The following is a 26,578-nucleotide window of genomic DNA, read 5'->3' as shown; positions in this document are numbered from 1 at the left end:
TGTTAATGACACTCCTACTGTCTCCCACCACAGCTCCTCTCCTGCAGACATCTTCCCTACCCTTCTTCCCTATGCACCTTATCACCAAAAGGCATTAGGTGAGTTGATACGATTTGTTCTCAAAACTTCCATGCTGGTTCTTTTCTTATAACCTTTTATCTTCTGAGTGCTTAAATAGATTGTCTGACTATTTATTCTGGTATCTTTCTTGCCACAGATCAGAGAATGATTGGTGTGTAATTCTTCAACGTTTTTTAAACATATTACCTTATTATTGTTCTTTTTTTTTTTTTTTGTCTGATACCAGTGGCATATAATCTGGACAAGGAGAGTGTCTATTATGTGTATACCGAGGGCTTAATCCACAGAGAAATGTAGAAGAAAGGATTGTATTTCAGCTGCTACTGCAGCTACTCCTGGGCAAGGATGACAGTTCCAGTGTTCAGTGGATCAATGATATCACAAAAATTGATCTTTAATAAATAGGCCCAGAGTTTGAGCATCCTGTAGCAGACAGTAAAAACATTTGCACTATGTTATATACGTTATATACATTATAGCAGAATATATGCACGATCCCACCCTGAGAGGGGCAAAGATATATTTTATATCTTTCAGTTTGTTGCATGTTCTGGGTTTTGCTCTAAACCCACCAGACACTTCTAATGATAATTCTCAAATGCCAGTCTAATGTCATGAGAGGGTAAAAAGAAGGAAACTTAATCGTGTAGTTTAGCTCCTTCAGTCATTAAAACAGGAATCCTAGCCTGGTTGAAAAAATATTGCTGTTTTGAGGATTGATAACTGTTCAGAGAATAAATCTGTTTGTGGATTATTAACTGCAAAGTAAAAGCCTATTTGCAATGAATGAACAATAGCTGCTTTTTGCATTGGTGTGTTTGGAGTGTCTGCAGCCAGATACAAACATTTGTAAACAATCCATCCATACAGCTTCATTAGAGTTCCTGAGAGTTACGAATTGCCGCCAAGAGGATAATAAATAGGCCACCAGATTTTTTTAAATTCTGGTTTTTGCTTGGCATGAAGGGAGTTTTAGTAACACATCTTAAAGCAACAGGGTTTCATCTTCTGAACTTCATTAACTGCAAAACATAGAGCTCCTGTTGGTAAGACCCTCCAAATACTAAAAGCAGAACCTCAGTTACAATGTACTGAAGCAAGGGGCGAAACCCGCCATATCCCAGATTTGTGCACCCCAAACTTTCACAAAGGACCTGGCAGAAAAAGCTCTTGTGATATTGCTTTAGAAAGGAAACAATAGTAAAAAATTGCTTTTCTTGAATCCTTACAGACTATGCAATCCTCCTGGATGGCAGCTAGTCCTTATTTCCAGTGTAATATTAGCCTCTATTTACAATATAGTATTATCCTAAAACTCAAATGAATTGTAAGGTCTCTCAGCTCCCATTGTTCAGGTGCAGTAGAGGATTAATGTGCATTTCCTATGCATGGTTACAAGCGGAATGAATCTCTGCTGCTGCTGTTCACCCTGAAAAACATTCGTGATCCCAAAGGCCAGACCTTTGGGTAGAACACAAAATGTTTGCATAGAACACAAAATGCTGGTTTTCAAGCATTCACCTGAAAGTTTAATTCATGCTCTCGCAAGCCCAAAGTATGAATGACTGATATAATATATTCTAGGGTTTAGTCGTTGTCAATCTTCTGGCTTTTATAGTTGCTCTCACACATGGCGGTCAGCCTGGATTTCATGTGAGTGTAAGCAGTAGCTGTGTTCTCACAGGTTTTCACATACGCAAGAGTGTTTTACTGTGAACTATTTTGACACTTTCAAGAATGGCTAATTATGCACATTTAGAGGTCTCTTTCAAGGCCTTACCCAAAACATATTGATCTTCCATTGACTCTCGTTGCCCTTAATAGACTGATGGGCAGTCAGGCTCTTTCTGCCTTATTTGATCTCTGCTGCTTACCAGAAATGCAATTTCTTTTCCAGCAGAGATCTGGACACCCTTTTCATTTTGTATCTTCCTGCATTACCTCAGTAGTTGTTTTTCCTGCTGTTTGAACCTTCTGCACAGAGACCTTCAAGGGAAATAACAGAATTGCATCAAGGGAAATAAAAGATTTGATGTAATCCTGAGACACATTTTAGTTAAACACAGGCAATTTGTCTTAGAGCAGTTCGATATCTGGATATAAATATATGGCCTTTGTATACCTGAGACGATATTGTCTATCCCAGAAAGCTATGACTGTTAATTAAAACAGATCAAGTGATAGAACTAATTTTACTGGCATATTAAGAAATAATTTTTATTTGAGCCCGAGTCCTTCACAGTGCCTTTCCTCAAGCACTTGATGAGTGAGCTTCAGTTGCACAAAATCTTCCTAACACACTTATTTTAGCTATAAATATTTTCTTTGAAGTTATTTCTTAAATGTTTCTCAAATAGGATATGGAGAGGTAATATTAGACTTTCTCAGTTTACAGTATTACCTGTTTGCATGTAGCTATCATGTGCAGATAAAATATCTGGTAATTTGCTTTCAAGCACCAATACCTTTTCGAAAGAAATACTTCTAAATCTACTCAGGAACATTTCACAGAGTAAAAGTGATGATATTAGGTTAATACATTATTTATGATGAGTGATTTGCTCAGCCCTATGCAAAATAGAGGAACATTTTTAACCAGTTGAATCAAAGCTCTATGAAAAGAAGTGAAAGCATATTCTTTTCCCCATCTTTCTCAGTTTCATGACAGACTGCCTTAATTACTTATTAGGCCTTAACTTTGCAACTTGTCTTGTGGCAGCTGACAATAAAGAGCTGTGCCGGAAAAGATGAGAAACATCTGGGCAGTACAACCAGGAATAGCGGCATTGCTGCTTCATCTTGTCTCCTTTTTTAGCCCAACGTCTGTGTCCTTTGCTTGAGGTTTTACACAGCATGTCTTCTTCCCCCTTTAATTCCCTTTAGACATAGTTCTAACAAAGATACTGCAACTAGAGAAGCAATAGAGTGCAGAATGGAAAATGAGTTCACGTTAATCATGCAGGTACACCTCACTGGATAATTAATAGCACATCTTCCAGCCCGCATGTAGGACTTCAGAACTGATTAACCGGCAGCTTTCACTGCTGTCCCACCGTATAAGAAAGTATGGCAATAAAAGAGGATTCAGCTCCACAGCATCGTATAAGCTTAAATTTCATTGATAGTAACAATGTGAACAAGAAAATGTGAGATATGGGGAAAATATCTCAGGGAAAAAAGGATAGGAAAACAATTTTTCAAAGCTAAAACATAAAAAAGCAGAAGAACAACGTACCAACAAATGTAACATATTTCTAAACTGAAGTTGCAAGAGAAAACACTTCAATCCCACAAGAAGCAATTAGAAGATCCTGTGGAAATAGTGCATTAAAAAGATGGGTCTCCAAAGGAATGAACTGCTTTTTCCTCATATCTTTTTTTTATTATTGTTCACATGGAATTCATCTAACTGCATATTCTCTCCACAGTGTTTGAATGTTGCTTTCCCCTTTCAGAATGATTATCTGTCCTCTATTGTAAGGAGGTATGAATAAGCAAAAGCTTTCAAGGCTGCTGAAAAGGATGAAGTACTTTTTTATTTCTCTTTGTAGAACACAAAGCCTGTAGGAGGGAAATTGCAAAATATTGTTCTTCTCTAACATGCGTTGGAGAAGTACTTGGTTTATTTACTCATATCCCACCTGAAACAACCCACAGATTCATTTAAATAAATAAGCTTGCACTACACAGTAGGTTTTTATGTGTGGAGTGGGGTAAAGAGAGTGAGGGAAATTCTCTCTTGTATGGAGTAGATTAGTCCATGCTTAGGCTTTTTTTCTTTTCTTTTCTCACCCCCCCCCCCCCCCCCCCCAGTTTTACTGCTTCCTTTATAGAGTGGGTTTGAACTGAAAGAGTTTGGGAATCTCATAATCCAGGGCATTTAGTCCTTGGTTTTAGAAATTTATCACCTTCTAGATCAGCTCACGTGTGGTTTAAAATTCATCTCTCATTGTAATTCTTCAGTCACAGTCACCTGGAATCTGAAAAGGCCTTTATACCACCGAATCTGTTACCTGCTATCGTGCCCATAGTGATTACTGATCTGCCTTGGAGGTAACTGGAGATATATTACAAATCTAGGTTAATAGGTTCTATGATCAATCAAATCAAAGGCACATACCTGTCCTATTAATAATGCAAATGTGATAGGATTATTGAGTTATGAGTGGCTTACACACAAATATTAACCACTAATACATTCATTAAAGCTGAGTAAAGTATTAATTAGTTTTGATGCTGCTGGATTGCAGAGTAACAGATAGTTTTACCAAGGCCTGCTCAAATTGATCAGTGTGATCCCATGCTGTGCACTGTGTTTCCACAACAGAATTGATCTTTTTCCTAGATGAAGACAAACAGCATTCTAAACCACATGCAGGGATGTTTCTGACTAAGCTCGGCTAGGGAAATAAGTAATAGAAATGTTCTGTTAGAAAGTTTTATCCTGTATGGGGATCTTATTCTGAAAGTAACCACTTTAAATTTGATGTGACTATTTTTAGATCCAAAAGAAAAGTGGAATAAAAGATTCTTCATTTTCACTGTGCACTGTAGGGGTATAGGAAGTCAACCAAAGTGGGATTATTCTCCAGTATTCCTGAAATGCTACTTTCTAAAGTGATATTTCTGTTCTGTTAATCTTATTTATCAAGAAGCAGTCAGCTTTGACTTTTCCAATGTGCAGGTAAAAAACCCCACCATGTGATAATGTCTATACAGGCAAATACCTGTAGCTCGTGCTTGTTACTGAGCCTTAAAATGGTCACCCTCAGCGGCTATCCCCATCCGACTTAACAGCAGCAAAAAATGCATCTCCGTACTCACAAGAAAGGCCCAAAGTGCTGAATAGTGTAGTTTGAACACAAGCTATATATAAGTAAACATAAGGATCCCAGCTGGCACACATCCTAGTTAGGCAACCATGCACTTCTCAAAGATGCTCAGAAATGAATCATGTATTTTAAAGCCAGTTGAATTACTATTGCAGAAATAAGGTCATAAAATATTACTGCTAAGCTCTTGAAGGAAATGTATGTTGTTCAGTAATTATGCAATAATTGAAAGAAAAGTTTTTTATTTCATTTACTTTTTTTGCCCATTTCATCTTGGAGGAATGAAGGCAACAATCATACATGGAAAATCACTATCTTAATGTGGTAGACACTGTGGATTTCTGTGCTGGTGAAAGTAAGACTAAACTGGCCTTCTCAGCATGCTGACCACATCAGTGAAGGCGCTCATTGATGAGGGCATAAATATAGGTACTTTAATATTACACAGGTTTGATAACAGGAACTGTTTTTTCATGTATCTTTTAAAGGGTCTGAGACAAGCCTATGAAAGACCATGAGATTATTTCTAACAATACCACTGGCCTAAATTAATATGGGGTCATTTCACTGCATGGATTGAAGGATAGAAAAGTTCTTCAAGGTTTGACCTGAATGAGTGCCACACAGAGATGAATATTCTCAAGGTCTCAAAAGGGTCTTGGTCAAGGAAAATTTCAGCTTCCTCCCAGTTTTTTCCCCAACTCTAGGCAGCTCATTGTCCCTGTAATATTATCTCATTTCTCTGAGTTCTGAAAGTGCCTTTTCATTTGTAGCACTTCACTGACAGTGAGTGGCAGTTGTTCATTAACCATTATCTTTTCTAATTTTCTGTGAACTAATTGTGAGGAGCATAAGAAAAGCTATTAGAATAGTAGAACACTGAGCGATAAGAGAAAAAAAGAGCGGGTCAAGATTACATTGGGTCATCACAATTTACAGCAATATTTCTTTCAAGAAATGTGGAGGTCTAAAAGTCAATTGTTAAAAAGAAGGCAGAAACAGACCTGCTAATATTCATTCAAAAATCAATAGAAATGTCTGATCTGATACAAACTTCTATAGCAATTTCTAGGGAAAATACTTACCTTATGACATGACAAGCATCTTTATTGCATAGGTTAAATGAGCCAGTAAAAGGAAAAATATTGCTAGCATATTGGAACATAGCAGTAGAACTGAAGAACAGACATACCAAGGCCCAAAGTTAAGATAGCCAAAAGAGGAAAAAAACCCACCCACAACCCCCACATTTGAGCTCGTGCTTACAGTCCAAAGCTGGTGTTTGAAGAGGGGAACATGTTTGGTAATCAAAAGGTATCATTTATCTCGGTAATGTTTCCCAGAATTTTGAAAGAAATAGAAATAACATTATTAAAACTATTGCAGGTTATGAGTAAAGTAATTTTGCTCATGTCTGCATTAACTTGACTAACCACAGCAGGAGATTCCTTATAACTTTAGCTGATTATGAATACAAATAATCAGGTTTATATACATATCGCTCACGGTTAGAATTCATTTTTGATAGCAATGAATGAGGGCGGTGAAAATTGTAAATCAAAATATGTACTTGAACAATGTCCTGTTGTGTCAATGTGATTTCAGTAACTCACGATAAAAAGGTGGAAAAACGTGAATGACAGTTGTGGGAATAAAATTTTTCATGTTTTCCTGTCTTTCAGCATTTAGACTAATAGGTGGATGGAGCATGAAAAGACAAACAACGATGGAAAAAAGAACTACACTGGTCGCATGTAGCAAACAAGTAAGATATAGGCATCTTTATAAATCAAATCTACAGCTAGGGTACAGACGGATTAGCAGGTGGTGAAACAACAGATGACATATACACCACTGATGGTGAAGAAATATGACCAAGTTGAATAGTTTGGACAAGCTTTAATTCAACACAGCACACTTTTGAAAATCGATGGCTTTTAAAATAACTTGGGAACGTTTCTGCCGAAGTCACGATGCCTGCTGGCCCCTGGGACTGGGAAGTAACTCCGCACCATTGCTAGGGTAACAAACAATAAAGCTGAGCAATTGCTGATGATCACTTTGCACCAATTTGAAATGATTCTTGTGACCAATTACTCAGGCTGTGGCTGGAATCAGTTAGAGTTGTTCTGACTACACCATGTGGTATTTCCACAGCTATTGATGCACCACTAGATCAGAAGTTAAAATGTTAAAATAACGTAAGGGAAAGGATTCACTGCTGTGCAAAGGTTCCGACTGCTTAGGTGGGGGATAGCGGGGACGGTATTGCTGAATTCCTTACGGATGAGACCAAAAATAAATGTTAGCCTTGGAGTAGATTAAAGGCAAGTAAACAGAGCTGCAGAAATATCAGTCATAATAATGAAGGTGGAAGTAGATGGCTTTTCCAGATTGGTAACCTTCATCAAACAAATGCAGGATGAGATCATTTGAACACAGATTGGAAGAATTATGGAATGAAAAATAAGTTGAGTAAATCAACAAGCATGTCAGGTGATACTCCGCAGCAAAGATGGAGGTTTCTTTTTTAATTTACTGAAAAGGCACATTCTATTCTCACAGGGATGAAGCTATAAGGACTCATTGCCGAGAAATGCTACTGGATACACACCTCCACCCCCTCTCACCCAGAAGACTGTTGATGTGTTTGCAAGACAGAGATATTTAAGAAGAAACTTCTTGTACAAGGTATGTGCATAGTTCAATTTAGGGCTAAAATAAGTGCCTAATGTGCAACATGGATAAAATCAGAAATGCAAGAAATTAAATAAATGAGACTGAGTGTTAGGTCTGTATGCTTTATAACCTTTTAGCTGGTCAGAGTTCTCCTCTGTATCTTTCTCAAGAAAGTTGCTTGCCTGCTCCCCAGGCTGTTAAAAGGAAGGATTGATTCGAGGCTTTAACCTGTGCAGTTCCAACTGGGACATTCAGGCTGGGCAGGCAGTACATGAATGTTTTTTGAAAATAATAATATTCCATCACTGGTGATACCAAGTAATAGTGAGAAGAAAGAAGGGTTGTGATTTATAGCATGTCATGATGCCATTGGAAAAGGGGGAGAGCCACTCAAGCCTCTCCATGTTCCTCCTGGGAACAGTGCTGTGCTCCACTCAGCTCAAGATTGTGCCCCGAGGTGTATTTTGACCAAGAGAAAACAAAACAGTCGTGTAGACTGGTGGGTACCTCTAATCCCAGTAATGACTGTAGGATGGGCATACCAGACATGCTTTCAATCTTTCTAGACTTGTGTATCTATGTCTGCCTCACATGCTCTAATTTTGCACCTTGGGCAAGTTTTGAAGCCTGTTCTGACTTCCACACAATTTAAATCTTCTATTTAGGTATCACTAATATATTTAAAACTATTGTTCATCCACTGCCAAATCTCTTAAACATCTAAGTCTTCCAAAATATCTGTACCATCTGTCACAGTCTAAGAATTACCATTCTAGTTATCACCAATAAAGGGATGGAGTCATTTGATATGAAATTTATGCATAGCATCAGTCACCTGTTCACCCAGGATACAACTGAATCTGCCACTGGGGAATTTTGTATAACTAATGAGTCAAAGGCTGGGTTAATCATATGCATAGAGGGCTAGGAAGAGTATACTAGAATCATGTGGACAGTTTGAAAGGGTGGCTATGAATGAACATATGTGAGACAGAGCAGGGATGGGCTTTTAATTGGTGATGGTAAAATGTGGTTGTTTTGGAGCACAGTGTGGGGATGAGGGAGATAGGCATTTATTCCAAATAATGGATTATACTAAATCTAGATTTACCTAGTCTTTACTTTGGTATGTGAGCACAGGCACAAAGCAAGATTTAGTGTTCCATGGTGAGTGTGGCCATGGTGACTACAGGTTAAAGCACCCACGTTGGAAAAGGAAAAAATCTGCTTTTTCCACCCCTACTCCAATGAGTTTATGAAGACTATAGCAGTTGAATTTATGCAAGTGGAATAACTTCAAAAGTATCGAGAAGTCGTCCCTGATGGTTAACTGGTGGCCTGGTCTGGGAAGGACTTTCAGAGGCAAGAATTCAACCCTCTTCAAGCAAAACACAGAGCTGAACCTTAGTCTGCCACTTCCCAGGTCAGCAATGCAGTTCTAGGCAGGGAAGACAGAAGGGCTGTGTTTTGCATGAAGTTCAGACCATGGGATTTATCAGGGCAGGTCCTTGAGGCATCACAGCTGGGGAATACCTGCTTTGACACAGGCTCATCTGCATGGCCACTGCAGCAGCCAGTAACTCCAGGGCTTGGTGACATCTGAGCTGAGGTTTTGAGGACATTCATTTAAATGTTTGCATCAAAAAAATCACAGTTACAGAGGTGGAAATACTCCAACAGGTCTAGCCCATGGCACCTAAACAATATAAAAAAGTTACCTTTTTGGTGATACCAACAGCATATGATAAAAAACAATCCAACAGAAACTGCTTATGGGAAATCTAACTAGGTTAATACAGTTATTATCTAAGTCATGCTGCCAGCTATAAACGAATATTTTCCACAATCCATTCATTGTTAATGAACATCCAAGCTAGCAAATTAAAATAAACCCATTTTATCACTCAGATTTAATGATTTCCTGCTGGGCCTTTTTAATGTTCAGAATTGGCCTTCTTTGAAATACTTAGCTCATCAGCAAATTTGCTGTCAGTTTTTCGTTTCTTCTCCACTGAAGGTTACTCTGAAATTTTCACCTTTTCCTTTCAGATGTTTATATTTAAAGATAACCACTGCCAGCATGAACAACTTTTACCTCTCTTTGAGCTTGGAGTTCATAACGCTGTTTGAAGGCTGTAAGCCCTTAAGTACTGAAACAAGGTGAACATTCAGCTCCAGAAATTTCAAATCCAGGTGAAGTGAACTTGCTGATTAACTCTGTGAATGAAATGAGTATTTTAGTAGAGTGCTAGGATGACAGCAAATGAAAATCTGTCCTAAAATATAGTAAAACCTGCAGGAAATACAAGGTACCTGCTGAGAAACCAGCTTTCTCTCTACCTATAATGTTTAATCTTTTTGACTCTCGCCTAGTTCTTCTAGGGTAGAGGGAACACAGTAGAGATTTCACAGCGCTGTCATCGCCACTGAAATGCTCATATTAATCTAGATTTGTATGCTATGTGACCGTTGGCAATAGGGACAGTTAACATTCCAATATCACTTTCCGTTCAAGGATACTGAAGAGCATTGGAAACATTAAGCTCTGAGGTTGGTAATTTACTAATGAGAAAACTGATTCAAAGAGAAATTAGGACCTTAATCTCTCATCCATTGAAGCCAATGGAAATCGCTTTGTGGTTTCCTTGGGCAGACTGTGTGTGGCTTGTAAAAGGTCACACGAGAAATCACAGAAAAATTAGACCAAAAGTTCAATAACTTTTTGCTTGTTCAGTACAAGAATAACTGTCTCTTATCCTATGCCTGAATCCTTTGTATCTGAATCCCTTTTCCTTAATGCAGTTTAGAAATATTCCAATAAATTTAGATTTGCTAAGATTACATTTTCATATCACCACCAGCTGTGTGCTGCCGCAGAGGAGATGTGGAACAACGCACAGCTTTGGAGCACTACTATTTTATTTATTCAGGCCTAACATCATGGGTCTTCTCCCTGGGACCTGAGCTGGAGCCTTCATTGGTAGCGGAGGTTGATGCTCCAAACAGATAATGGAAGCAAAGATCTTTTGGGCAAGTTTCCCACAGAAGAAGCACACGCCGGTCCCATGGAGCTGAAGAACCAAAGCCTTTGTGTCCTGTTTGCCTGCTCACAATTATTTTACAGCCATACCTCATGTCATAGAAATGAGATTTTCAAATTCTTTGAAGTAGATAAACTTTAACAAAAAGCTACTCTGTATTGCTGAGACCTTTCATTGAACTAAAGCATCCGGTTTTCAGGGTGATGTGATGACATTGAAGAAGTCACAATTAAATTCTTCAGACTTGTTATTTTAGAGGTACTATTCTCCAAGGACCTGATCCAAAACACTCTGTACTCAGTAGGAGTCTTTCCGCCTCGGGGCTCCCTTGCAAGATCCTCTATCTCTGGTAATATTTCAGGCAGTTTATTACAAAATTCCATAATGCAATATGCATTGCTTGTGTGGCTAGAAACCTTTATATCAACAGTCTAGATAAATGCCGGTACTGCTATCATAATACACTTCAACAGAGGTAAGAAATATAGTGCTGTATTTACAAATTTGATCCATTCAGGGCCTAGGGCTGTAGTAACTTAGATATAGGAGCGTTTATGCACAAAATCACTGGAGCATACACATGATTATTTATCAAGATGGTCTCTGTATAGTGCTAGTATTATGCATTAGCACCTACTTGATATAACAGGAATAAACATTTCACGAAAGAACACGAAGGACACTGGAAAGGTATATCACAAGCACAGTTTTATAATGAACCCAGGGAATATTTATGTTGTACATTCCACATAAAATATGTGAGAGCTAGCCAAGTAAAGCCCTCCCAAAACTAGGTAAGCAGGACACTTTTATAATGGTGATATAACTGAAAGAGCGTTCCTAGACTTTCATGAACCTTATGTTTTCTATTGGTTTTCCTTCAACTTAGGTATCACTTAAAGGTCATTCCACAGCACGATTGAAAGAAAGATGTATTTTGGTGGTATACAGAACAGACTTCAGTTTTCGGACTAATCTGGGCTTAGCAAACTCTAGTATGCAGTGAGTGGCAAATGTATTATTCTACTGTGTCATGTAAAGGATTACCTCAGATGTTTGAAATAATGCATATAGTTAAAGGTTATGGTAGAATAACATTAAAGCAATTCATTGTTTCTGGGCCTGATGGTAATATGAATGATAAAAACGTGATGACTATTATAGCCTTGAAGCATTACAGTCATTTTGCTATGATAATAGTCCTCAGATTTGGTTATAGCCCTAATATGTTACCTGAAAGTTAAAATTAGATTCTCAGGTCTGTTGGCACATAATGATTACTTATTGTCTAGAATGTAATTTCTGAAAGAAAATGAGAGTTGATCTTGAGGGTAAATGCTGGGGGTTTTTATCTTTTTCTTTTTTTCCCCTTTTTTTTTTTTTTTTAAGACAAACTAAACATAGAGTTTGTATTTTAGAGAAGGAATCAACTGAAATACACCAAAATAAATATCTCTCCTGCTCCATACTTACATCACTCTCTGTACCAAACTGTTATGGACCACGAGCGGTAACATTTCTGGTGTTAGAAGCAATACACCAAAGCTGTCAAGTGACTGAGAGCTTCAAACCAGACCCTCCAGGTAGTTTTGGGTTTATTTCTGAGGTATTTTAAACAGGCGTGTGCAAAGCAGCAGCTCCCAGAAACGTGTCCTGGCTGTTAGGCTTGCCTGAGGGGTTACAGTGTTGTCCGTCTGAAGGACACGGGCTCTAAGATGACTTTCCTCAAAGTGAGTCCCAGCCTTCCCCTTCCCTACAGAAGTACCTAGCAGGAGAAAGGAGTCGGAGTCACAGTTTGTACTCCTTCCCCACCACACCAGGCAGTTGTCTCAGTTCTGTTTCAAACAGTGCCCATTATTGTAATATTAGCACTTCACAATCCTTAATGCGTGTTTAATCCATCATTTTTAGGACTCTCAAATGAAGGACTCGCTGTCCGTGGTCACCGCTACCACTGCAAACTGGAAGATTGCAATCTTAGCCATAACAAGGTCACATAATAAAGCACATACCAGAAGAAAGACTAATAATAATTTTCATTGCGTATAATAAGTATATAATAAAGTTTAGTAGTAGACAGTAGAAGAGCTGTGAAAGTCAAAGCATTTCTTTTCTATTTCTGATTGTCACTCTGCAGAGAAACACCCCCGCCCCCCCCCCAAAAAAAAAAAAAACAAAAAAAAAACCCGAAAAAACAAACCTCCAAAAAAAACAAACCAAACCGAAACAAAACAAAAAACCCGAGAATAGTATTCCAGCCAAAGCTGAGCTGGTTCCAGACAAGCTGAAAAAGAAAATGAAATGGTATCACAATTATGACAATGCAGAATAGAAATTCAATATTTGTTCTGTAGTTTGTGTTGTGCTTTACTTTAGGGGACTAGGAAATGTTTGATTGAAAAGGGAATCGTGTTCGTGGGGTGTATTATTCATTCCAGATTTCACTTTTGTAACTCAGGATAGTCGAATACATTTCTCTACCCCAGAATCTGTCTGATGTCTCTGCATTTCTGGAGCTTCATACAGGTGATTGGAAATCAAACATTCCAGGGAGATACTGCAGTTAAGTATTAAACCTGACAGTTTTTATATGTCTCGTACGATAATTGATTTCATGTTATGCTAACCTACTCTGCAGGTTAAAGCAGCGAGGATAGTTCCATTTCATAGAGTAGTCACTGAATTATTATTTTTAAGGTTTTAAAAGCACTGAGGCAATTTACATTTCTATTTTCCTTTTTTAAACATTCATATAGTTGAAGAATACATCGAACACTTGCACAGGCAAGAGGACAAATTCAACCCTGAAATTTCCTCTGAGGAAAAAAAAAAGTAAATTAGTAAAAAAAAAAATAGTAAAATCTTAAAAATAAGTTAACTTCTTGAAAGGAGGGACTATATGTTTATTTTCTTTCTCTTTGTTCTGGTCCATTTACTACCTGCTTGTGGCTTCTCGTTGGAGTGGGGGGCTGGGGAGTGCTTGGCAGTGGCAACAGTCTGAGTGATTTCCAGCATTTCAGAGTTTAAAGGTAAGCAAACTAACACACTTTTAAACAATATGGTACCAATTGGAATAACGGCACAATGCTGACAAATTTTGGATTCACCAACTCTCTTCTTGATCAGAGAGGTTTCAGAGAACCGACACTTCTCTGATGTCTTTGGTAGAAGGGGTTTTTCCTAGGTAATCCTTAGACTGGAGTAAACAGTTTGTTATAATGCCTCAAAATGGAAATGAATCCGTATTTGAAAACACTGCTTTTTTTTTCAGCACATAGATTAATATGAGGAAATAAGGGTGGGATTCACAGAGTATTATAGGACACGGTGAAAGTTGCCCAACTTTCCTTCCAGGGTACGTAGCCCTTTCCCTCTGCTTCAGACTCATCTCAACCAGTCAGAGGAGTGATTTACATGTGGGTCTCTTACTTTTCAGGTAGCTCCCTAAACTGAAAATAAGATGGTCTAGGTCAAAGTGCCTTCAATCTTCACAGCTATTACTGTTTCACCTAAATAAATACTACACCTGGAAAAGAGAGGCTGCTTCTGTGGGGAGCTGCTCCAGGCACTTGATTCACATCCCAGTCTCACTCAGCAGTCATACATGTTATGCCAAGTGGAGAACCATTAACTTCAGAATTAATTCACAAGATAATGTCTTTTTACCTACTGGTACAAGTAATTGCCATGACCCAGTGCCTGTTCAAGTAACAGAATTTCTACTTCAGTAAGGACCAAATCAGGCTGTATATGGTCAGAGACCACTTCTTTTTCCAAGTAGTTCTCACTGTGTATTTATGGTGAGAAATGAGTGTCGCTTTCTTTTTGCACATTAGGACTGCTGAGCTGAAGAAAATGGGTATAACTTTTCTTTTAATTCTATAATCTTATTATCCCAGTTCCAATAAAAACTGATAATGAAATCTGAGGATATTGAGAACTTGGATTTTTTCCATTAAGTTTAACTTGATATTTTTTTCAAGCAGTGTGGTACTTACTATAGTCCAACTCTTTTTAAGACTATCTAGGGAAACATAAACCCTTGCAGCGAGCCATTTTCTGTCAAAATTACATCTGACCTGCATATTTTTGCAATTCTCTGATGCATTATACAGTCAGATCAGGTTATTCCTTGACCAGTTGTTCACCCCTATCAATTGCATTAGCATTTAACCTGTCAGTTTAAATTACAAAGGTAACAAAGGTTTAGGAAGGTTACAATAGATCCAATCTCACACAGAAGTGTGGAAGAATAATCTTAAATCATCCTTCAATGCGAGTGTTATTTTTTCTCCTGACATACATATACTCACCTTCTAGAAGCATCACTGCAACTGTGGGCAACTTTTTATGGTGAAGACTACATGAGATCAGCAAAGCATGTGAAATAAGAGAAGTACTAACAATAAGACAAGCACGTATATTTTATTTGAACTTAGATTGCATCTCCTATATTTTTACTGATTTTCTCTTCTATTCTCTATCCTCTTTCAGTCCTAAATTTCCTCTTTTTCTCTCTCTAGAGATTCTGTTCTTCATTGTGTCTGATTAGTAAATTAGGACCTATTCTATAGTCACATAAGTACATCATCGGGGTTGGAGTCCTTTAAATCCTTAATCCTTTAGACTTGAAGCTACTGTCTGCAGGAGGGACAGCCCAGCTTCGCCTCGAACCATCTATCATCCTGTACTGCACACTTACAGCTCTACCACCTCAGTTTTGGTTTTTTTGGGTGGTGTATTAATACAGTACAAACCTATGATGCCAGTAGACTAAGACAAAATCTGTTCTCTTTTAAACAAATGCATATGCTTGGAAAAATCTAGAAAATTTATTCACTTTGCCTGGCATCTTTCATATTTCTATAATGATTTTATAACACGTGGGCAAAGGCCATCCTGTCACTGGTTCCGTAGGGTTGTTCAGATGCAGAAGGACGATCTGCAAAATGCCTCCCCCAGCGCTGCAGCTCCAGCCCTGCACGAACCCCAGTGCGTCAGGGGAGCGACGCGGGGAACCACCTTTCAGCTGGCTCGTAGTGAAGGGGCCAGCACAGTGCATCTATGAGCAATGATGTCAGAATTCCAACGGCAGGTTGCCTGAATACAAAATATGACATAATTCTTACTACACCTACCCATACCAACCTCTCTGTGCCCCTCCCAGCATCAGCACAGGCTGTTGAGTAACATAAAAGCACTCCATAGCCTTTTGCCAAGCTAAATCAGCACATGATGAGCCAAAAATGCCACCGACTGAAGCATTGGGGGAAAAAAAAAAACCCAACAAACAAACAAAAAAGCAAAATCTTGATTCTGTTAATCTGTAAATGCCATGATATTTCTTACAAATTTTGCTCCCTTTCTTACTGAAGGTGAAACAAAGGGCTTCTGCCAATAATATTCATCTGCACAAAGCTCACATCAAATTTTGCCTGAATGTAAACTGCATCATTAGGATAGTAAAGAAGCAATACAAAAGGTAAAGCCAGATTGTAGCTGTTACTGAGCTCAGGAAACACAGCTGCATATTTCTTTTAATATGCGTAGATATTTTAAAAATACTGTTTTCAGTGTGTCCAGAACGTGTGTTAAAAAGGCTCTAAAAATAACAATGCCTGCCTGTATATTAAGTTTGAACAATAGATAAATGCTAAAAATAATGATGTTGAAAAAATATTTTAGGCATATATCTTTGCATGCTTAGACAAATACCAACTTTACCACATGCAGCTGTGCCACATTAGCTGTGCCATGATGAATGTTGTTTAATAAGCAGAAGAGCGGAGGTTGGCCTACATTTGGCTAGGGTGCATTCGCTGCTGAAATTAGGATATGCTGGTTTCATCTCCCCAAACGTGGAGCAGCTGCTTCGCCCGTCACACAGAAGAGGGCTGAGGCAGGGTTTGCATGCTAGACTCTGGGCAGGACATTTAATTGCTCTAATAATCTAGATATGCAGATATTGTTAAGTGCATAACTGATAGAAGATTGTCATGACTATCCAAATAGGAAATACAACTCCATACCAGTCAATATGAATTTCCAATGAGTCTTTGAAGCCATACAGGTGTCAAAAAAGACAATCTTTACAGTGGCAAGACTGATTCAGACCTTATTGCTATAACCCACAATATTACTACTCTTGAGCAAAGACAGGTAGATTACTCTACAGTTGCATGCCAAGTTTTATTAAAGAATGCATTGGGAATTGTCAAATTTCTGAGACTGCTATACTATCCGTACACTCAGACGAATCTTATGGCCTTTTCCCAGCAACTCATATTCTGTTTTCAATACATATGGAACAATGTTAAGGAAAGAAACAAAAGGTGAAGTGATTTTCATCTTCGGTGCAACATTCACTCCTCTACTACACAGCTGCAGATTTTGTTATTCCTTGCACAGAGGCAGAGCTTGGATTTAGATTTTTGGCCCCATCACATCTTCAGTTTGTAATAAGACCTATCTTAAACCTATCAGCTTAGCTGGCCAGCTGAGGCTATTTCTCCAGAGGCAATTCCTCCACCGGACTCATTCTTCATTGACTGGGGGAGAAGTCCTCTATGACTGAGGTGGGGAAACTGGGTAGAGCTGGTGAGCTGATTCCCTCGAAGAGCGTGCAGGTATCATAACAGATTTCCTGGTGCAAAATGGTCCAAGAAAAAAGCAGATTTCATTTGAGAGGTCTGTGTTATAATTCCACCTCCCTTGCAATGAATTTCTTCGGTGGGTACATTTGAGGAGTATCCTTTTCGGTTTTAAAGGCTTTTTCTTTTTGAAGAGTAGAACATTAAAACCAGATAAAGTGAACTGGCTCCAGATTTATTTTTTGTCGCTTCACTATAATTTCCATCTTTCCCAAAATAAGCAGTTCATTGTGGAACAGACTATCCGCTGTCCCCAAGTGTTCTTAGGAACACAACAGAGGCATCAAGTTCAAGCAAATGAACAAATAACTGAGATCCACTCTTTCAGTCAGCACTTGTATTCACATCCCTGCAGCCACCATGAAGCAGCCAAAACTAAAGTTAATTAAACATTGGTCCTAATCTTTACATTCCAGAGAAAAAGAAAATAAAATAGTAACTGACAAAAAACGAATACAAAAGTTTTTAAAAGCTCTGTTACCATATTTTGACTATGCAGATATTCTTTGAACCAACAAGAACTGCTGTCCCCTGACCAGGGAACTCTTCTTTAGAAAGGACAAAATACTTCTCTTAACTCAGATAATATCCTGGGATATTCCAAAGGAAAATGAGTATTTAAATATAGCACAGGCCCTATAAAAGCATCTCATCAAGACCTGCTTAGAGTGCACTGGTGCATTGTAATATACTACATAACTCTGTGGGTGAGCCGAGCACTAGTGAACCACAGTCCATTTCCAGTTTCTTTAAATACCTCCAGCAAACGCATGTGGAAACACTCCCATATCTACCTTTGTAACTCCAATTTAAACTACTTTTTCTAGTACATATTCATTAATAAAATCCTAAATTGTTTAGTGTCTTGTGGCATAAACCCAAATGCAGCCCCCAGTCCTACCATAATAAACCTTAACACCATTTGGTATGTTGTTCCAATGAATATTTATAGTGGTGCAGGTGTCAGAGACTCTTTTCTGTGAAAAAAAAAAAAACTTATTCTGGTTTTATTGATGTAACTCACGATATTACTGCTCTTGTACAAAACAAGGTCACACTGAAGTTATATGTCAGACTTCATTAAAGCGTGTATTGGGAATCATCAACTTGTGATGCTTGCTGACCTGAGCACCTTGCAGTTCATGAACATTAGCAAGGCTTTTTCATGCCACACATTTGCAACATGTTTGCATAGTCAGCTAATCAATACTGGTAAGAAAATGGACCAGAAGTTGCCTGACTGTCATTATCATTGCAATATTAGAAACCTGATGATGTTGTCAGCTGCGAGTATAGCTTGCACCTCCACTGGATAGTTTCAAGATTTTCTTCTGCTTGATTCACAGCAAGCATTTGAAAACAGATCTTTCTTGCCTTATCCAGGAAAATAATCCCATTTGGAGGTTGTTATCTTTTAAACAGAAACCATCATGGCTCAGAGAGCTGGTCTTTGAAACTTCCAGCAAAGCTGAGAAACTTGCACAAAAAGAGTTTTGTTTCAACTACATCCCTTCCCTCAGAAAGCTTCAGAAAGAAACAAAAGAAAAAGAAAAAAAAAAAAGTTCTCGGTTTTCTCTATTTCCTATTCTAGATGTATTCTCAATATAAATGAAATTAGGTCATGCATTTGATATGGCACACATGCACTATTTATGGTCTGCAATCAAGCTGCAAGCTGTGGAGTTCAGTGCCACTGTCTATCATGAAGTCAAACTCTGAGGCTAAATAACTTAATAATATCCTTAAATTTTGTATCTACCATGTATTCATGCTTTGGAGAGCAAACGCCTCAGCTGAAGGCTCCAATGTAATTTGTTTGGAGTGCTGACCTTCCTTTGAAGTATTACTAGTATTTGTCACTGTTATATTCATGATAGTAGATGAGATTTACCAGTCCTTCTTGCCTGTGTTATCAAATTGCTTAACTAAAATATTCAAATGGAAAATGGCTTTGCATTTTTACTGACATATAGAGTAATTCAGATACAGGGGCTTTGCAGTGCTGCAGAGGGAAATACTTATGAAGCTGATGACTCACTGAGATTTCTTGTACAGTCTTGGTGTGTTAATGTACAACAGGAGAATTCCACCCAGATACTGCATTGACTCTCTGATTAACAACAGGGAGAGAAAGAGAGATCATTTTCACTTACCACCTGGAGAGCTATAGGACTGAAGAACTCCACTGGACCAAAAACCCAACCAAGTTTTCTCTATGTATTTCACATCACACTTTGTAATACTCAGGGCATTCATTTTTTGCATTGTTGTTTTTGGGTTTGTTTTTTGGGTTTTTTTTTTGTGGTTTTTTTTTTTTGTTTCCCCAATGTGTACATTTGATAACTTCCAGAACTGCAAAGAAGATAAAGAAAATAAAGAAAATTATGCTTAATCACAGTGGGACTATCAGAAACCAGTAAATAAATGAGTGTTTCCCATGCCTGCGTCTTAATGCTAAAATTAACGTAGTCTGATTATTTTCCCAATACTACTGGAAATCTGAGGTTCCTGTAGGCTTTAGAGAGCCTCCTCATAGTGAAGTTCAGTGGGAGCTGATAACCTGATTTCTGTAGATACCTCTGAAGAGTCCAACTGTAAAATTAGACAAAAATATTAAATATTTTTAAAGTGATTTGGGAAGTCTTCATTGATAGGTACCAATGAAGTCATCCAAAAGGTTTTCTTCCCCAAAAAACTGTGGGCAAAGAAGATTTTGTTTAAAAAACATGGACACAATCAAATTTGCTCCCTATCTTAAAAAGTAATCGTGTTTCATAAAATTCAGAAAATTACAGCTCACATAACAGAGATACATTGCTTGCTGTATACATAATAAAGAAGTTTCAAACTGACATTTGTATGGCATTAACTAATTAGGTGAAATTTATACCTATTAAATTAACCAGTACAAACACTGTGTGAACCCCCTTAATTCAATTCCAGTCTGGGTTTATTTGCTTTGGGAAATGTGCAAGTAGAAACTCAATCATGGAAAAATACCCCTGCTACTCAATATGTGTCTCCAGCTGATACCTTTTCACAAACTTAAGTAACCGGGGAGAGCGATTCAAATAAATAAACCCTCTATGTTTAGACGAAGGCACTGTCTTTTCCAGTAACATCTCCTGGAGAAATAAGAATAATATTGGGGATAGAGAACTGATCAATATTCCCCTCAAAGTAGACTGGTTAAGTGCACTAATTAAAAAATCTGAAGATTAGAGTCTCAAGAGCAAAGCAGATGTTTTGTATTTACCAACCTGCCAAGGTGGGATATTTCCATGTGCTCTACTGGGCCTCCGTTACAGACCGAAATTGCTGGAAGGGTCAGGTCCAGCACAAATGAGAGGCCACACCAACTTATCATCTGTCCAGGGATCTGCAAAGCACAAAGTTCACTTCTAAGCATCCTTTCCCTTGACCCTCAGGAGCTGTAGCTCCAATCACCAGCTTCTGGCACATGTTCCTAATGGGCAAGGTCAGAGTAATCCTCATTTCAGTAATGATCTTGCGGTCCTGAAGATATCCTCTGCTCTGCTGTATTGTAAATATAAGGAAGGTAGGGGGCAGAGATAACACGTGCGTGCAAGTTTGTGCGTTCCCTCCTCATTCACCGTTCAGCAGATTCCCATTCATTGCAGGTGATTGCCTGAAATAACAACCGCTGCACTCATGTTTATTAGAGGTAGCCACAGCACTGTCTTGTCACATTTACTCACATATTTCTTTATTGTCTCATGTCAAGTTCTGTTTGTGTCTTGTCAACCTAAGAACCGCTCCAGAAACATGGGGAATGGTCTTTGCAGAAAGCTCTCTCCAAGCATGACATTTGGGTGAGTGTTCAAGGCGTGTGCTTGGCATGAAGCTTGCTAGCTGGCTTTTGGAACTGGATGGAGGAGCTAAGCCGCTACCCCATCGCCTTCAACTAAATAGCAGGCTGCACGGCTTGCAGCTGTGTGGCAGGATTTTACAAGGGGCTGTCCAGAGGATGCTCAGGGGACAGCCGCCCCACGGAGGGTCTCCGGGGGCTGCAGAAGCAATTGCACATCTCAGAAAGTGTCGTGTGTCCAGCCCCAGAAAGGCAAGTGGATGTGATGCTGAATATGACCTGGAACATCCCAAAAGCCTGCTGACAGTAAACTTCCTTCTTTAGAAAACGTATTTACAAAAAATAAGTAAGCATCAGAAATACCATGCCATAGAATCTGTGCTAAAAATATCCCTGTTATTTGCATCAGAAGAAGGATGTTTACATTATCAACTACAAAAAGCTTTCAGGAAACTCTTGGATTTCTTTTCGGTGTACAAAGCTTAGAAATAATATTTTGCCGAGCTAAATGTCTTTTATATTTACTTTTTAAAATAGTAGCTACTTTACGTTTTAACAATGACCTTTCCGTCTGTTGGGTCAAGGATGTCAGCTGACCATGGAGTTCAGGGTAAAATAATTCCCAACAGACAGAACATTTTATTTTTTCTAAAAGAAGACAGCTTTAGCCTTTGGCTCCTAGTCAATATTTTGAAGAATTACTATGATTCTTAGGTTTTGCTAAAGAAAAATGAATAATCATGTCTTTTCCTTAAACTGTAAGTCTCTTTCTATCCATCCCTCTCTTTCCTACAGCAAATCCTCTGTCTAACTTAAATAAGTGTCTAACCTAAATGTAATCACTGTGTTAACAATACAGACTTTAGAATAATTATAGTTGCAAAAGTCTTAGATGATTTTCCTGTGGAGTATAGCAGGAATGGAAAAGGAAAAACAGTAGCTGAGATTACTCAGTCTGTTACTAACATTGTGGCTTTACTGAGAATTTTAATAGTACTATCGCAACGAGATATGTGTCACAACGACACTGTCATACCTGGTGCACGTACCAAATGCAACTTCTGGAAGTGTTTGAATAATCTCTACCCCACAAAGTGGGGAAACTCCTGTTGCAGCAACTTTGGTGTTACCTAAATTTGTCTAAGCTCGATGTACACCTTATTTGGCCAAAGAAAAAGAGACAAGGGAAAACAATGAAAACAGTCAGACATCAACCAGTATCACCTACGTGAAATACTGGGGATTTTTTTGCCGTAATCTGTCATAAAGACAGAGCGGAGACATGATAACAAGTTTCAAGTACTTAAAAGGTAGCAACAAAGATGAAGGAAAGAAATTTTCTTGGGCATTGAGAGTCAGGCGACAAATATCGCCAGGGAGGTTTAAGCTCGCCTAACGAACTGCAGGACCAGTGCAGACCACGGCATCTCCATCGCTGGCATTTAAGAAAAGGTTGGACAAAGAACCATCAAAAATGTTGCAAGTGTGCCTGACGCCGCTCGGGGGCAGAGGACAATTAAGGTGCAGGAAGTTTCTGGCTACAGCTAGAAAAATGTCTTCTACTTCTGAACCAAGTTTTTCTCCCCAGATGCATCTGGCCAGTAGCCCCCAGCAGAGGGATGCTCGCAGACCCGGCTGTCCACCCCGGCTCCCCCCTGCGGAAGGGATCAAGGTTAGAGTCACTGCGGCAAAATCTCCTGTGACAAGGCCTATTCGTGTTGTTTATCGATAAACTAGCTGCAGATTTTTAAAAGGTGTTTAGATACCTCTAGGCTCTGTATAAGTTTTAGGCGTACATAAAAAACTAATTGCATTAACAGAATATCACCCTGAAAAATATTCCCCTTAGTCTGGCAGACCTAGGGCTTTTCAGTACTTGATGGCATAGATTTCTGTATAACCTTAGAGAGCAGATGCTTTACTATCTCGTGAAAGGTAAAATACAAAGAAACTAAGGAGAAAATAGGAAAACTTGTGAGAAGAGGCAGAGAAGGTAAGGCAATAACTTCTGCGAAGATGAAACTGTTCTGCTGAATCTAGTTCTCTCAGGCAGAACTGAAGTAGACGAAACACATGTTGGCATCTTAATGCTTAGTTTTTCTTTCTTCCCTTTTCTTTATAGTAAAAGGAAGGAAAGTATTTCCTCTCCCATCTTAGATCTATCCATCAGACAACAGATCAGTAAAGCTGTGTTGAAAAAAGAATAATGTTTCCAAAGCAATAGAAATTCCTGAAGAAGTACCTATATGTTTGCTTGATAAATTATTTCTTCATTTCTATATTCATACAAAGCACATGTATTTTCACGCACCATTGAACAGAGAACTACTGTGAATTTCCATAGAAAGCTGCTATTAGGTTATTTTTCTTTTACTGAAGAAGTTATTTGCTACGGCTTTTCAAACTATAGTAAAAAGCCTTGCTATCCTTCCTGTACCCTATTGACCGCAAGTGCAAATTATTTTTTTTTAAATGTTATTAATGGAAGATAGTTTCAGGTTCTACTTAAATTCAAGCATTTTCTCTGAACCAATCTGTGTTTTCAAACTAACTTGGCAGGATCCTGATATTACAGTAATGCAAATCTCAAGCTAAATCCTTATTAGAAATGGATCAATATCAGTTTGTCATAAAAATATGATGTTCAGTAGGATCGAGGCAAACAGGAGATGCTCAGGAACATCCCGGCAAAGCGAAGCAGGACCAGGGATGGGCTGGCACATGTTAAGGAAGAGCAGAAAGACAAGCAGGACCCCAAGCTCAACTCTCTGGCCCAGGGGGATGGAAACCAGCTGCCCTCAGAAAAGCAGAAGATACCAACCAGAAGACACCAAGAAAGAGGAAGACGGGCTGTTGATGCCTCCTACATTGAGATGCTGATTTTTTTCCCCCAATTTCCCAAGTTTTCTATAAGCAGGGGTTGGGAGGGTATCAGCAGTGTGGCAGCATGGCAAGGAAGTTCCCCGCTGAGCGTGGATTGTGTTTTCTTGTCCCACAACTTTTCAATAGTTTGCAGAGAAAGTGTGTAGGAACCAGGGTGTCAATCTGTGACCTCACATTTCCACCCACCAACACCTCCCCTCTTTGTTTTCGTCAGGTCAGTCAAATTAATTGGTTTCAACTTTTTTTAAGGAGAAGTTCATTAAAATTTTGAAAACTTGCCATCACAAGAAAAAGCACAATCTTTGGTTAACAGTGCAACCCGTTGTTGCACTGGCTTCTTTTTCTTCTTAATTAGATACGTTGAATCAAATTATGCTTAGCAAACACTTTCGATTTTGGCAAATCAGCATTTCTTTCCAGTGGGGAAAAAAAATTGTCAAGAAATTCCCAACCACCTCAAATAATTTCCCAGATGTGGTGGTAGCTTAATAAAGTCGTAGCCTATTTAAAACTACATTCTTGTATCTTTTAGGTCTTCCTGAAGTATCAAGGGACAATCAGTCACCGCTTGTACTCAATAAACTAGGAGATGGTACTACAGGAATCGATACAACTCTGTAGAGATTTGAAAGATGTGCATATATTGGAGAAAGCAGTAAATAAAAATAAAGCCTCACTGGAATTTAATTTAAGTATCCAATGGGTGAGTTTGTACTTGCGTGCATATATAAATAACTTAGCCAAAGGAAAGGGAAAATTGTAAACTTAGCAAGTATTGACTAATATACAAAAAATAAGGCCAATGTCATCAAGTTATACTCTGCTATTCTAATTCTGCATTAATTTACATAAAGGGCCTTGATGACTGGATGCAGATAATTTCTGCCTCTCCACTCCATCAGGAAAAATCAATTTGGGGATGTTATAGACTAACCCAACATTTTCCCACTACATTACCAGTGTTTGTTGCACATACCAAGCTCCATTGCTCATACAGGTAAGTTTGTGTTTCCAAAGGCAACAGGGGGTATGACTGGCACTGTCAGTATGCAGGAAGTATTAGGAATAATATTGTCTCAATATTGAGTTAATACTATTAATGGTAACATATTTAAAGACTTCTTGGACAACTCACGATTAACATTACTTCAGTCTGCTGAAATTATCAAGCATTATGAAAACAGACAAGGTCATTGTTTTATCTGTAGTAAAGTCAAAGGAATTGCTGGAGATACAGCAAGAATTTTACACATATAATTACCACCGTGGTAATTTATTCAATAAAGCTCTCATTTAATTACAGGAACCTATTACACTGAGTGATGTGCTAAGCGTGATTTATATCTATCTCAGATGTAAATATTCAGAAAGAGACCTCCCATAGCGAAAGCAGCTCTTCTCTGCTCTCCATCCGCATTTCACTCCGGCGGCCGACACAAGAGGAGGGCACGTTGGCACGTCACGCAGCCGCCGCGTGGTCGGCCTGCCCGCGGATTTAGAGGCAGAAAAGAGCACTGCACATCCCCACGAGTTGTCCCAGGGCTCACAATTCATATCAGCACCTTGCGAGCAGGCAGTGATCATTTTGGAAACGGTTAGCGTCACCGGTCAGAAGCACAACTGATGCTTCTTTGCTCTTCAGGAGCATGGTCCTCAGCCACCAGTTGCAGACACAAGCTGGTGGTGAGCTCTGACATACAAACTATGTTATGTCCTCTTCCTATGTTACGCTCGCCAACAAACACTGAGAAAGTTGAGGTGGTAGAAATTTGTCAGTAAGCCTGCGCTCTTTCTGCATCCATCAAGAGACTGCATCTGCAACCAAGTATGAATCCATACTGATTTACACTAAGTTAGAAATACAGAGAATTTCTTTTCATAATGTGAAAAATAAATATTCCTCATACTTGCAAATAAGTTGTTTCTTATTGGTGTGATATCATGCACTTGCACATGCTTGCACTTGCTGCCCTCGCTGCTCTTCTTCCTCTGACCTTGGGTTATCCAAAAGCCGATAGAGAATCTGCACAAAGAAAGATTTTAAACCCCAGAGCTTTTAAAGGGAGAGATGTTTAGAGCTCTAATAAATCACTGCCTCTGCATGAACTGTACCTGTGCCATTTTAATACCAAAAGCATGGCAAATCACTCTATTACTTAAGTCTTTTCCTCCACAGATCTCGGAGCTTTCACAAAAAAAACCCAGTAGAATGAAGCAGTTTATATTTGAATGTAACATATTTTTCAATACCCATCTCTCAGAAAATGCTCGCTTATTTTATCACAAATTTAAACAACAACAAAAACCTCAAACCCAGTCAAACCCAGCCGTGTCAAGCCTGACAGAAGTTGATGTCACTCATAAAAGGCACAGCTTTCTAAAGAGACATCTTTCTCGTGGAAAGTGTTAGCCATTTGATAATACAGGTAATATTCAGCACTCTATATCTATGCTGATATATAAAACTGCTGTCAAAGCTGCTGTCTTTATTGACACCATCATGAATGCTTTGCTCCCGCGGTGAAGACATCATTGTCAGAAGTAGCTGAAAACATTATATAAGATATTTCTCAGTTTAACTAT

General features: G+C 38.7%; 3 long non-coding RNA genes across 3 annotated transcripts in view; all 3 read left to right on the top strand.

The window, feature by feature from the left end:
• The window catches only part of LOC126049747 (uncharacterized), a 115,129-nt gene extending 115,071 nt beyond the window's left edge, over positions 1-58 (top strand). Inside the window, exon 6 of the long non-coding RNA XR_007509300.1 lies at positions 34-58. This is a non-coding gene — a long non-coding RNA (uncharacterized LOC126049747). The remainder of the gene's footprint in view (positions 1-33) is intronic.
• A 5,194-nt stretch (positions 59-5,252) lies between these two features.
• LOC126049832 (uncharacterized) lies at positions 5,253-12,210 on the top strand. Its single transcript, XR_007509318.1, has 5 exons — positions 5,253-5,342; positions 6,596-6,678; positions 7,479-7,604; positions 9,642-9,785; positions 12,052-12,210. It is a non-coding gene; the product is annotated as an uncharacterized LOC126049832 (long non-coding RNA).
• Positions 12,211-13,535: 1,325 nt separating this feature from the next.
• LOC126049700 (uncharacterized) lies at positions 13,536-25,843 on the top strand. Its single transcript, XR_007509292.1, has 3 exons — positions 13,536-13,662; positions 24,528-24,698; positions 25,299-25,843. It is a non-coding gene; the product is annotated as an uncharacterized LOC126049700 (long non-coding RNA).
• Positions 25,844-26,578: the final 735 nt, after the last annotated feature.

Source organism: Accipiter gentilis, chromosome 23 (assembly GCF_929443795.1).
Source record: "Accipiter gentilis chromosome 23, bAccGen1.1, whole genome shotgun sequence".
Classification (NCBI taxonomy): domain Eukaryota; kingdom Metazoa; phylum Chordata; class Aves; order Accipitriformes; family Accipitridae; genus Astur; species Astur gentilis.
This window is presented reverse-complemented; position numbering and strand designations above follow the sequence as displayed.